The 12,486-nt window shown below is 40.3% G+C and overlaps 1 protein-coding gene across 18 annotated transcripts in view; it reads right to left on the bottom strand.

The window, feature by feature from the left end:
- The window catches only part of MYO1B (myosin IB), a 136,381-nt gene that overhangs the window by 105,152 nt on the left and 18,743 nt on the right, over positions 1-12,486 (bottom strand). For 4 of the 18 annotated variants that reach the window (XM_086898478.1, XM_086898501.1, XM_086898476.1 and 1 more), the window contains 5 exons: positions 11,794-11,969; positions 9,564-9,717; positions 9,090-9,298; positions 1,887-2,037; positions 320-399 (listed from right to left, as the gene is read on the bottom strand). The gene's annotated coding sequence lies outside the window, so the exon portion shown is untranslated. Of the gene's footprint in view, positions 1-319; positions 743-1,102; positions 1,179-1,886; positions 2,038-9,089; positions 9,299-9,563; positions 9,718-11,708; positions 11,970-12,486 lie in introns of those variants that run through there. The other 14 variants (XM_086898479.1, XM_086898495.1, XM_086898475.1 and 11 more) reach the window with 7 other exon arrangements.

The raw sequence follows: 12,486 nt of genomic DNA, 5'->3' as shown, positions 1-12,486 counted from the left end.
GTCCGGGCTGCACCCGCTCCCGGGGCTGTATCGCACCCCGGCCCGCACCGAGACACCGGGCTGCTCCGGGACACCGGGCTGCTCCGGGACACCGGGCTGCTCCGGGACACCGCGCTGCTCCCGGACACCGGGCTGCTCCGGGACACCGCGCTGCTCCGGGACACCGGGCTGCTCCGGGACACCGGGCTGCTCCGGGACACCGCGCTGCTCCGGGACACCGGGCTGCTCCGGGACACCGCGCTGCTCCGGGACACCGCGCTGCTCCAGGACACCGCGCTGCACGGAGCCCCCGCGACCCCGGTGCCGCCGCCCTCCTCACCTGGTCTCCCGCGCTTCAGACTCGCCTGCTCTGCAGTTCTCCAGTTCATTTCTTCCACCCTCACCTTAAGCCGTCAAAAACTAAGCAGAAAGAGAAATTGGCCTGTTTTGGTGTGAAACCAAACATCTCCCACACGGTTTCTGCAATAATGTTTTCAGTATTTCCTCAGTTGAGTGTAAGCGCCCGAAAGTATTTACAGCAAGCTTTGACATAACATAGCTTATCTGCCCGGTCCTGCCACGATAAGCGCAGGAGCCATCAACAATGGAGAGCGACTGCCCCATCGTATGAAAAGAGAGGCGGGGGTGGGAAGAAAAAGCCCTAGAGGGGCTCATACTGTGTTTGAAGGGACCGAGGGCAAGGGACAGAGGTTTCTCCCCACCCCCGTGAAAACTCCCCATTCACAGATGATGCGGAGAGTGTAGGTTTGTGTATTACACTGACACACTTCCTGGCAAAATACTCCGTGTGAAAAGTTTCACTGCTGGTGCTTTTTTCCTAAGAAACCAATTAGCACATTTTGTTACTTTCTCATGTTTGCAAGCAGGCTTTTCCCAAGCTGGGCTGTTTTTAGACAGCAATAAGCTTCCATTCAACCCGAAGCTAAACCTACAGTGAGAAGACGACCCGAACTGCAGATACACAACCAGAACTCTTTAGCATGTGGAAGAAATCCAGCTTGTATCACCAGATTCAACGTGATTAGAACCAAACAGTGAAGATGTCATATGCATTCTAAAAGCCTTCCTCATTAAAACACTTCAGATATTTCAAAGTCGACACATTTTCAGATACACATCTCCTTGGTAGTCCTTCTGTTTATAGAGATTGTGTTCTCACATAATTTTCAAATCTGTAACTGTACAAGTGTTGGAGAGCTCTCAGGTGAATCCCAGGAACTAGAGCCTTGAAGCCCTGCTGATCTATAGACTCAGCACTATTTTATTATTTTCAGCACAGATGCTTAGCTCCTAAGTTTTGTCTTGCCATTAATTTTTTGTATCTGTGAAATTAATTACTGCTTTCATTAGAAGTGGTACAAAACTACTTCAACAAAATATTTTTCCTGATGAAGAGCTGAGGGTCTGGTCAAAAGTCAGTTGTATGTACAGCCCGATGCAGGTATTCTCAGGAGGATAATTTAGCTTTTAGCTTAATTTTTCTTTAGGAAAAAGGCACAGGCAAGAACCATTCCTGAGCAGCACCATGACCCTGTCTTTTCACCTCATTCTTGCTTCAGGTAAGTGGTTTGCTCATGACTCAACTTATTTTCTGGGAGATAGTTATTGCATTCTTTCCCAAATAACAAAGGGAAACAATATTAATATATTAAAAAAAAAAAAAGCAATTTCCTTTTACTCCAAAGCTAAATGAAAACTAAATTCAAGTTTATAAGGAAAGCAATTACTGCCCAGTCAACACTATTTATCTACAACACACACGGAACAAAAAGGAACATCATGAGACAGTGACTGCAAGCATTTCACTCAGAATGTACATATTTCAACTTTACACATTGAAATTATCATAAGTCATGGCGTTGGCATGAAAATGCAAAATTTTCTACCTCAGAGGTTAAAATTCTCTGTTTGATCCAAGGGTCACACAGGAATAAAGCAGTGCAGTTTTCCTTCCATGATCCTACCACTGTGCTCCAAAAGGGGTAACACTGGTTACTTCTCAGGTGCACTCTTCATATCCATTTGATGCTTAGATTCCTGTAAATAGAACTTCCATCCATGACAGCTGGTGATGTTTGCTAGCATTTGTAACACAGATAATATTAAGCACCTTTGTGAAGTTGCCTTGTCCTCCAGGAAACAAAACAAAAATTATCCAGAGTTTTCCCCAGCCTTCCAGCACTCCATTTCCCACCTTATTTCAGGTTTGCATGAAAGAAGATATTATCCATCTCTAAGCGCAGACAATTTTCCAATTTCAGTATAAAATGTGAATTAGCAGCCTATCAGTGTATCTCACATTCTTTGCTTTTTAGAGCAAGCAAAGGAAGAAACAGGTCCCAAAACCTGTGTTCTTTCCCTAAAGCAAATTAGTGCAATGCAAAGAGTATTCAATTCCATCTAGAATATTTTTCATTTTACTACATCTACTGGACTACATAATTACCACTGAAACAATCTGCAGTAAATAATTAAAAAAAAAAAAAAATCTAAAATAGACTATAAGACATGCCTGGTCACAGATGATCAGTTAGACCAAAAATTATTTTCTGTAAGATATGACTCATTTCTCATAGCCAGGTAGTAAATCCTGAGCCATGTAAGAGATCAGGAATAATCAGTATTCAGCACATATTCGGGTCTCTCTCAAATACAAGGTATAACCTGGAGGATATTTAAGGGGAATTTCCAACTACTGAATCATTAAATATGCTTTCTTTAGCACACAGATGTCACCCTGAAGGGGCAGAGGCAAAGGCTTTGTTCACCACCCGCCTACAGCCATGTCAGAGGGAAAATGGGAATGTGTTTTGCTTCCCTTTTTTGCAGGTCCTATATCACAATTTACCAAAAGCTGTGGCAGACATCCATGTACGTCAGAACAATTTAAGAGCTGCTTATTTACAATTTTTTTTTTTTTTTCTTTTCTTTTTCTGGTTGTCTCCACAGGATGATTACTTCTTGATTGCAGCCGTAAAGTCTACAGCTTCACAAGGCGAGAAGCTGGGTATAAAACCCACTGTGAAACTGCCTGATGCTGAGACTGAAAGGGCCAAACTGGAGATTTAAGGTATGGTTTAGCGTGACAAACCATGAACCAAACACACAACAGCCCTTGGAGTGGCTTCTGACAGTCCCTGGCAATCAGAAAAGCACTAGTCAGTGTCTGAAAGCACCTCCAAGCCAACCTTGACAGGAAGAGAGGCAAAGAACAGCTGACCCAGCCACCTCAGAGAACAAAATGACAGTGACCTGCAATTTGCACAGTCTGTCAGGATTTGCAGCAAGGCAGGAGGGGAACCTAGTCCCAGTTCATGGTGCTAGGATGAGGATAGCTCACCAGAAACACAGTGATGGTAATTAAAACTGGATGGGAGGTTTCTCAAATGCATTGAGTTGATTGAACTATGAATTTAAATACCAGAATTAACAAATCAGTACTTAAGATAGGTATTACTATTTATAAATCAAAATTAGTTTGCAATAGCTAAAAAGAAAAGAAAAATATATCAACCCTTGTTTTTCTTAATCTTTCTTTCATACAAAAGGATATTTACTGATTGACATGCTTTTATTATTTCATATTTCTTTGGATATACAATTTTCATATATGGAGAGATTAGGCAAGGTCAATTTTTTTCCTATTCATAAATGAAGAAATTGAGTCAGCAAGAATAACTCAACAAAAAAATAAAACATAAATACAGCAGTTTAGATATCCATGTTTCTAATCCCATTCTTAGCCACAAGAGCATGCTTAGCCATTTTTCCTATAGTCAGTGAAAAAAATTTTCATGTTCATAAAATGTATGGCATTTACATTACAGAGGCAGCTACACCTCTGTTCTAAGTGTACCAGGACTGGTGGGAATATACTTTACAGTAGTTAGAACACTTTTCTCCTTCAGGCAAAAAAAAAACCCGGTACTCATAAAACAACAGAAAATTTTACTCTAAGACTGAGCAGGAGATTTAACAACAGTCTCTGGCTTCTTTGTCATGGAAAATGGCCACAGGTTTGAGCTCTGCCTGTACACAAGTGAATGATTCAACAAACAAGCTGCCAGTGCTCCAGAGAATTCCAGGTTTTGGACTAAAAAACCGAGAAAGCACAGCTCATCCTTCACCCACCTTTGGCAAATTAAACTGCACACAATTAGGAGAACAAGCAGTGGACACTCACTGGAATGCTCCTCAGATGCTTTGGAAAACATCCATTCATTCAGAACTGAGGCAGATCATCTGCCTTCCCTGAGATGGATCTCATACAGGATTTGTATTTTCACCTGTCAAAACACTGTCAGCTTCCCATTTTGCCATAATATCTCCTCATTTTGCCAAGGAGGGACTTTGGCTTTTTGTCCACAGGCAGCAATATGCCTCCTATTAGCAGAGTATTTTTCTCCTTTGCAGCAAAGACCTGCATACAACAGTGTGAAGATCTAGAACTAAAATTTAAGAGAAGAGGTCACCCCAGGGATGATTTTACCTTGCGTGTTAGAATTAAGCACAGGATCCAAGAAGCAGTGTTCACTTAGTAATTCTGCTTCTCAGTTCAAGAGTAAGTACACCCAGTAAAATTATGAAAACTAAAAAAAATAAAGAATTACAAACATGAGAGCTGCAAGAACCTTCTGAACTGCCATCTTGCTAATTCTGCAAACTTGGAACATATTTCAAGAGTTCAAGGAAGAGTTTGATCAGAGGTAATTCTTGAAATTGCAGACTTCCTAAGTAATATTTCCCCACTCTCTCAAAGGATTTTATCATTGATGTTACAGAAGAGGAGAAAGTCCCATTTTTCCTAGTAGAACAAATTAATCTTTCCTCCCTCTGCAAAAGAAATATTTCTGAGACATAGTTGCATTCATCCATTCGCAAGTATCTCCTCAAGCAAGTCATAGAAACTGTAATTAGGAAAGGAAAAGACCCAGTGTCCTGTGAGATCCAAAAGTTCACAGCAGATCACTCAGCAAGTTAAGTGGCAAGAGAAAGATCTTCAGTTTGAATCCACAGAGCATCAGGGAAATGTCTCTTCTTGCAAACAAAATTACCCAACACAAAGACATTAAAATTGAACTGTAGGTATATGCAAACTTACTTTCAGAATAAACCCAAGTATATTTTATAATACTACATCTACCATGCCACATACTGAGGTGTAACAAGTTGCTAGTGTCTGGGAATGACCATCCCTGTGTGGTAGCGTGAAATGATGTGAAACTCTGTTGAGGAGTTACGCTTTATTATTATTTTTCCCACTATTTAAAACTGGTCTGCAATTTCCACTAGAAATTTTTAAATGCACACCCACTCCTTACATAAGTAATTGACAGAAGGGGGTGTTAGAAAAGGAGTTGCAGTACTTGAGCCAACAGAAGCTGAAAAGAGAATGACTTTTTAAGAGGTCTCATCCTAAATACTAATACTGAGTAGTGTCCAGGAAGTTTACAGACAAAGAATTATGATGCACGTGTTTTCTTTAATGCATGATTCCCTCACCTGTGTGATTTTCCTAAAGAAGGGTTTAAAAGGGAACTGACTGCAAGTTTTAAGCTGTGGATCCAAACCCTTTTGAGTCCAAGCAAAAGTGTAGACAGATGGACAATTCAGCCAGGCTCCTTGCTGGCTATGCACCAGTCTATAAATGGCAGCAATGATGGAAACAGTAGGAATAAGAAAGAGAATCACAGCATGGAAAAATCGACGGCTAAAGAACTTCAAAATTAGATGCTTCTGGAAGTCCCTGCTTACTAATTCTGTAAACCTGAGAGCCATCCACTTCCCCTGCCAGCTAAAGAAAAGAGATCAACTTATCTAGGACACGTAAGAACAATTATTTCTTCCAGTTTCATTGCAAGAAATGCCCATGAAAGGTAACTCAGCTGTGAAGGATGTGACTGCACATGCCAGGCAGATGTTGCCAGCAGCAGAGCTCCTCCTGTGCTCCCCAAATGTTAACTCCTCACTGGGGACTACGCATGTCTTATATGCGTCAAAGAGCAATTTCTTTGTTCTCCAGCTTTATTGCAACATGGTGAACTCTTTAGGAGTGCAAATTTTTGCCAAGAAGCAGCAAATTCATAACATATGTATGTGTTTCTGCTTCCATCACAGGTGAATGCAGTGCTTGTAAGAGAAGATATTTAGAGCTTTCTTGAAGCAAGGATCTTGAGCCCAGCCCAGTCAGGCCAGTGGGAACTAACTGCAGCTCTGCTGAAAGAAGCAAGACAACAGAGATGAAACTGCGTCCTCATCAATGCTGCTACTGAGCTGTTCCATAGCCTGCTTGATTCCAAGAATACACTTTATTAAATGTCACCAGATTAAACAGTCTCTCTCTGTAAAAAGTGTAATTTATAGGAACATTTCCATTGATTCACTGATTGTGTATGATTTAGCTATTCTGTGATTATTATTCTGTGAAATATATAGATTCTCATTCTCACATTATTATCAAATTCTATGTATTTATGGTGTTTAGTCCTATGCATGTCTTGTCCTTTAATATGTATTACAAACCATTTGTTTTCATAGATCACCTCAATATATTATTACAGCCTGTCTTTTCTTCAATACATTCACTTTATTTCATATTCACTTATTAAGAAACAACTTTATCGTGCGAATAATAAACCACATTTACTTCCAATACTGGTTTAACTAAAAAGGCCCTGCTACTTCTCCCTGTTGGAGAATTTCTTTCAGCCAGTGAAGATCCTAAACCATGTTCATGTTTAAGTGCTATTCCTAAATGCCTGCTCATTTGAAGAACAAAAATTGGCCTGAGCCAGGCTTTGAACTGAAAATACTCTCTGTAAAATCCATAACTGCTTAACACAGATTACTGTTTTTTTTTCCCTCAAACAGATGCACAGGTTCTGGGCTGACAGTCACACAAAAGCCCCAGGTATTGTGCCCACTTCCAATATGGGATAAAAAAGGTGAAGAGAGAACATAAATTAAAACCCCATGCCAACACATGTTGGGGGTATTACCCTGCAGACTACAACAGGTCTGAAGGTCACATTTCATGTGCATATATAGAGATATTTCTAACTAACCCCTACAAAACAATCAGACTGGCTACTTGCTTTAGACAGCCCTGAACGAGTATTAATTGAAACCATCTGTAGGACACACTATCTCTGAAGTAACTAGAGATGTTCAGCTGACTTTGGACTAAATTACCCAACAGCTTCCACACAGAAAAAGCTCACTCATGAGAGTGATTTACTGTTTTAATATAACACACACAACTATAAAGGGCTCAACCATGACCTTATGGTTTCTATGATTATTCTCTTTTGGAAAGCACAGATGAGAGGGAAGACAGCTAAAAGATGCTTGTTCTTCTGCATAATTTGTCCATGAGCTCTGAAGTGGCTGCTTAAGGGATGAATTAGTTTTTTGCCTTGAAAAAAATAATGGCAGTGGGGGTCCTGAGGGAATGAGAGAAAAAACCTCCCGCACATCACACATCCCAGTGAGAGTTAGATGATCTGTACAGAGAGCACAGAGATTGTTCCTGACATACATTTTATAAATATTGGGAAACTGATGAGGGAAACTGCCTTTTCCTCTTACCCAACCCATTTACTTAACACAAAAATAATAAGAGTCCAGACTAGTCAAAATTCTTTGCTGTACTGCTCCATATCTAGCAAGGAAGATTCTGTGATCTGGTGAAAGGATGGCTAAAACACATTTTCCTCATTGGAAGCATTAGGGTTGGTATCTATATCAAGACAGCATAGCAGAAAAGATATCAAAGTCTCTAAAAGGCTGGAATCTTTACTGCAAACAAAGCTGGTAGACTTCAGTAAAGCTACGTAGGCTATAATGAATGTTCTTGACTGCAGAGAGAAAAATGAATGGCTCGAGTCCAGGGACTGTCTCAGCCTACATACAGAACTAGGTCTGTAGGAGATCCTTATTCAGCACGTTTCCTACAAGACATTAATTTACATTTTCTTGTTTAAAGAGCAGATAACTTCTCCATGTGAGAAATTCCAGGAGACAGGGGCTCAGAGGAACAAATGAGCACTGCAGAGACCACTGCACATTTCATACAAACACTCACCAACTGTTGCCACTGTGAGATTTCAAAGCTCATAAAGAAAATGTTTTTTTTCCCCCAGAGCAGAAACTAGGATATCAGCCCTGATTACTTTACATTTGCTCACCCTTAGACAGTGCAGTGTGAGAGGCAAGAGGCCTTAATCAAGCTTAGACACAAGGAAGGATTTCTTTTAAAGGCTATCAATGTTAATGAACAACTCAGTCTTCTTTAAACATCCACACTGTGATATGGGCAAGCATCTGAGTTTATCATGTCCTCAATCTTTTGAACAGCCAGATTTTATTTGCTAAGCATTGATTAGGCCAGAAGGAATGAGCTTACCCTGAGTGGCAGTGGCTGGACTTGAATTCTGGACTTTTGATTGCAAAATGTTCAGGATTTGATGCAATTTTGCCTCAGCCAGCTATGCTGAGCTTTGTCATTGTAAACCCAGAGACTAAAGGAAGCTGTCCTCAACTCTTACTGGAAAACAGAAAGGCACATCCTCACTCTAAAAGGCTTGTATATTTAAAGATAAAAAGAGATGCTGAAGATTTGTGCCAAAGGTAACAAGTCAAACACAACTGGAGGTACTGATTTGCTATTGTTCATGCTAGGAGAGAGGATTCCAAATTAGAAGCCATACTGAAAGCCAGAATCAAATATCACATCAGTTTTAAAAACAAACCCTTCAGAAAATTAGTCCGCTCACCTCATTTATGAGGTGAATTTATACAGCTTCTTTTTATCCTTTGATTAGTTATTTTATTGTCTTTTGATTATGCCAGCTGCAATATTGTTACAAAAAGCATACAGGTGTTTAATTTAAAATAAAAAGACTTTTGTGCAATTTTTTAATGATGAAACTATTTCTACTAGCATTAGATTTTTATGAATCCTTTTGAGCTTATGCTTTTCATATCTACTGGTTTAGCTGATACAGTGAAATATCTCCTGTAAAATTATAATAGCCCTGAATAATTATCAGTCTGCTAAAGGAAGGCTATTCAAATGCTTACTCACTGACCTGTTCAGTGTCCTGTTGCACAACAGCCCCTCATGAACGAATTAATCGTGGACACATCGCTTGAAACATTCAATATGTTACACTGGAGCTCCCCACTCCTCCCCTCAGGGCAGAATCCTTTCTTACTGCACCGGCCCGCTCAGCATCTGTATTATTCACTTTTGCAGTAATACTACTGCAGTTTAATCTTTGAAGCTTTTCAAAAAGGGCTGCAACAGAAAAATGTGCGTGGAAAGGGGTATGAAATAGTAATTAATATGTTCAGCAATCTGCAGAAACAAAGCCTTATACTCTGCAAGCAAGATTCAACTAATTAGGGGGCAAGTGCACTCTTACTTGCCAGTGATACTCAAGCTGTTTCTGCAGCCTGTTATCCTGTTTGCTTCTTCAGTCTTCACTCAAAACAAACTTTTAGGAAATTTGGTAGAATTCCTACTCAGCAAATAAACTGCTTTCTGCAAATCATGCACTTACCCTGGGGCTTTGCAGGTATCAGGTGATGAAGGACACTGCCTTTTAGCTTGATCCTGTGGCTGATTTAACACTTCCTCAGGAAAGCCTGGGGATTTTTCTGATGCTCTTCTTATCTGCCATCACTCCAAATAAAACACATCACGAAGATTCCAAGCTGCTTACAGAAAGATGTGATGGAAACGATAATCATCCCTTTTACACATTACATGGATATTTTAAAGCAGACACACATTTCAGAGCATTCTGTTTAGAACTATTTTATCGCTGTACTTCAGGAGAAGCATATAGCAAGGCCAACTTCCTGAAGCCCAAGCCCAAGTGCAAGACCATGCCCCTGCTTCATACAGGATTAAATTCACCACCACACTGTTATCCAACAGAAGAACACCCAGGTATCACTGAAACAGCAAATTTTTCCTTTAGAACACACAGCTCAGCTGTCCTCTTTAGCAGAAGACCATGGCATGGCTGCGAAACCTGCTCTTCTCAACTTGTAGTTTCCTGTTTTATTCACAGAAAGGAAGGGGAAGGGGAAGGGGAAGGGGAAGGGGAAGGGGAAGGGGAAGGGGAAGGGGAAGGGGAAGGGGAAGGGGAAGGGGAAGGGGAAGGGGAAGGGGAAGGGGAAGGGGAAGGGGAAGGGGAAGGGGAAGGGGAAGGGGAAGGGGAAGGGGAAGGGCATCCCTTTTTCCAGATGCCAGCTAAACTTGTAAACTTGGAAGAATACCAGCTACAGCAGCTGGAACTCCGGCTGGGAGCCCAAGAATGACTCTTGAACCACCTTTGACATGGCCAAGACAAACCAGGGTAGAATGGAGCATAACAAGGACTCCTACTACAAGCTGAAATCATCTTTTAATGCTCACTTCAGGTGTTCCCTTAAGAGTTGGTGTTTTGAGACATAATCACCCATTTAATTTAACATTACAACAGTTGTAATTTAACTAGGGACACCATACATACCTACAGTCTTGCTCTTTGCTCTTTTTTTTTTTTTTTTTTAAGTAAAGCTGATGACTGATCTTAGATATCACATTTTTTCAGTTCAGGCTTTTAAAAAGTAAACCAAAAAACAAGCTTGTTTGGTTGGTTTCTTGTTTGTTTAAAAAATAAAAACCTTGCTCATTTGCTTGTTCTCTTCCAGTATCTGTGTTAAGAAATCCTGAGCAGCATTTCCTTCCTCTGCCCCTTCCCTTGTTAATCACTTATCTATAGCTGCTTTCTAACACAACACTAATGTATAGTAACTCATTTTATTGGCACAAAGGCTGTGCTATACATTGTCTTGTTCTCTTCCTTCAGTGTATGCTTCCTAGCAAATGAAAAAAGCATTACGTATTCCCACTCTGCAGGATGCCAAACACAGACATCTCCTGAGCAAACAGAATAAGTTATTCCACGTAATAACTACAAAGGCAAGAATGAGATTACAAGAAAACATCCTCTACAGCTGTAAACACTATCTGCAAGGCTTACTATTCACAACCATTACATTTCCATGCTGAGCCAATTCAAATCCCTTCTATTCTCATCACTAAAGCAAGCACTGTTTCTTTTTTTCCATTATTTTGGGTCTCTTCTGTACTATTTTTGCTTAGAGGAAGAAAGATGTGTTGATAAATGAGTCTGAAAGTCAATCAAAGCCAACACTGAATCATGCATCTCTTGTTTTAAGGTTTGATACCCCCCAAAATACTTTAAAAAAAAACCAGGAGTGAATAGCCTAGGGAATTTCTGCTTTGGCAGAACTAGAGTAAAGCAGTAGCCAAACACATTGCTACTGGCATTCAGTCTTGGGTATTTTAAGCCAGTAAAAGCTTGATTCAGTATAATTAAAAGAGATGCTCAAAGGGGGCACTGTAAGGCTAAGTGGAGAAATTATACAAAATGTATTTTAACAATCAAAATTACTTGGGCAATGAAATGGCTGGGGAAATGGTGTTTTCTATGCTTTGAAACTAAATCAGGAAAATTGAAAAAAAGATATGCATAGTAGTAATTAGATGTGAATTCTCCCCAGTTCCCTAAAACAGTTTGTTTGGAACAGTGCTATGTATTAAATTTTGCATGCTCCAGGCCTGCATTTTTACAAGCCCTGAATCTTTTGCAAACAGTCAAAGATTGTACAAAGAATTGCAATCCACTTACCAAGGTCTGCCTAAAGGCAGGTGTTGCCCTTTGCTTTAGAACAATGTTGAACATTTTGCTGTCATTGCAAAATGGACAAACTTACATGCACATGGGAAGTCTTTCCTGGAGTTATCCACTGCAGTGTTTCACTGCAGCTGCTTTATCTTGATTATGGTGGGGGGAAAAAGCCATTAACCAATTTGATGATTGGCTGAAGAAAGCTCGTGTCTAAAACTGTTAGTCTCATCTCAGCTATTCTTGTCAAGCTCCATATGGTCCCTATAACAAACAATTATCACTCTATAAGAAAATGTGAATTTCTGTCCAGTTTGCCCAGTTTCTAATGGAGTTTGGACACGTTCTGCTCATTCTGCTATTTTGAAGTCACTCTTCTCATTTTTTAATGACTTTGTAAACAGAGCAATGAACAGGGCTATTGTGCTTTGCTGCATCTGATTTACATCTGCATTAAATACTCCTTATGGCTCCCTCCACAGTGCAGAGCACTTTCAAGGAACCATATGAAACTCAGCCTGAGGCCCAGGGACAATGCCAGAATGAAATCAAAGGGTCTCATTACCAAGGAAGAAGCTGGGGTCTCATTACCAAGGAAGAAGTCAGGCTCCTTAGCACTTAAAGAGAGAAGAAAAGATAACTACAAGCTATACACACTGATTTTATTTTTTGCATGCACAACAGTGATCGATATGGTGACATTTCATCAATAAATTTATTAGCAACATTAAGTAACAGCTTTCTAGTCTTGTGTTCAGAACTGAAGCCCACTGTACTCAAA

Source organism: Cyanistes caeruleus, chromosome 7 (genome assembly GCF_971803275.1).
Source record: "Cyanistes caeruleus chromosome 7, bCyaCae1.hap1.1, whole genome shotgun sequence".
In the NCBI taxonomy this organism is placed as follows: Eukaryota; Metazoa; Chordata; class Aves; order Passeriformes; family Paridae; genus Cyanistes; species Cyanistes caeruleus.
The sequence above is the reverse complement of the archived record's forward strand: the minus strand, read 5'-3'. Positions and strand labels throughout refer to the sequence as shown.